This window comes from Schistocerca piceifrons, unplaced genomic scaffold (genome assembly GCF_021461385.2).
Source record: "Schistocerca piceifrons isolate TAMUIC-IGC-003096 unplaced genomic scaffold, iqSchPice1.1 HiC_scaffold_1271, whole genome shotgun sequence".
NCBI lineage: Eukaryota > Metazoa > Arthropoda > Insecta > Orthoptera > Acrididae > Schistocerca > Schistocerca piceifrons.
In genome coordinates this window covers 6224-7500 of record NW_025727093.1, presented here as the reverse complement: position 1 = coordinate 7500, position 1277 = coordinate 6224, and the positions used below count along the sequence as shown (strand labels likewise).

The 1277-nt window shown below is 56.8% G+C and overlaps 1 non-coding gene across 1 annotated transcript in view; it reads right to left on the bottom strand.

Annotated features, from left to right (window-relative positions):
* The window catches only part of LOC124731152, a 1909-nt gene extending 1063 nt beyond the window's left edge, over positions 1 to 846 (bottom strand). The window contains exon 1 of the ribosomal RNA XR_007008166.1: positions 1 to 846. This exon is cut by the window's left edge and continues 1063 nt beyond it. This is a non-coding gene — a ribosomal RNA (small subunit ribosomal RNA).
* Positions 847 to 1277: the final 431 nt, after the last annotated feature.

Here is a 1277-nt window from a genome sequence, read left to right as displayed (position 1 = left end):
AAAGTAAACGTGCCGGCCCACCGAGACACTCAATAAAGAGCACCCTGGTAGGATTTCAACGGGGTCCGCCTCGGGACGCACGAGCACGCACGAGGCGGTCGCACGCCTTCAGCTCGCCCCACCGGCAGGACGTCCCACGATACATGCCAGTTAAACACCGACGGGCGGTGAACCAACAGCGTGGGACACAAATCCAACTACGAGCTTTTTAACCGCAACAACTTTAATATACGCTATTGGAGCTGGAATTACCGCGGCTGCTGGCACCAGACTTGCCCTCCAATAGATACTCGTTAAAGGATTTAAAGTGTACTCATTCCGATTACGGGGCCTCGGATGAGTCCCGTATCGTTATTTTTCGTCACTACCTCCCCGTGCCGGGAGTGGGTAATTTGCGCGCCTGCTGCCTTCCTTGGATGTGGTAGCCGTTTCTCAGGCTCCCTCTCCGGAATCGAACCCTGATTCCCCGTTACCCGTTACAACCATGGTAGGCGCAGAACCTACCATCGACAGTTGATAAGGCAGACATTTGAAAGATGCGTCGCCGGTACGAGGACCGTGCGATCAGCCCAAAGTTATTCAGAGTCACCAAGGCAAACGGACCGGACGAGCCGACCGATTGGTTTTGATCTAATAAAAGCGTCCCTTCCATCTCTGGTCGGGACTCTGTTTGCATGTATTAGCTCTAGAATTACCACAGTTATCCAAGTAACGTGGGTACGATCTAAGGAACCATAACTGATTTAATGAGCCATTCGCGGTTTCACCTTAATGCGGCTTGTACTGAGACATGCATGGCTTAATCTTTGAGACAAGCATATGACTACTGGCAGGATCAACCAGGGAGCTGCGTCAACTAGAGCTGAGCAGCCGGCCGCCCGGGAGTGTGTCCCGGGGGCCCGCGCGAACACGCAAGCGTCCGCTCAATCATTCTGCAAACAGGAGGAGGCTGAGCTCCCCTGCACAATACACCTCGAAACCCTCTCAGGTCCCGGCGGCGCGCAGCGCCGTCCCAAGTACTTGGTCGGGTTCGAGAGAGGCGCAATCGCCCGGAGTTAGGCGAGTAGACGCTTTCGGTGCGACCACCCGTGCTCCCAACTGAGCTTGCCGCTGCCGACAGAGGCCCGGGAGCGTGCTGTCGTGGCATTGCCGGCGGGAGACAACACGCGCCACCTACGGTGACCGGCAGCTCCAACGCCAGCGCCACAGAAGGACAAAAGCCCCACTTGGGTGCCGAAGCGAACTCTCCCAGCACAGCGCACGCGCCAACACATCCG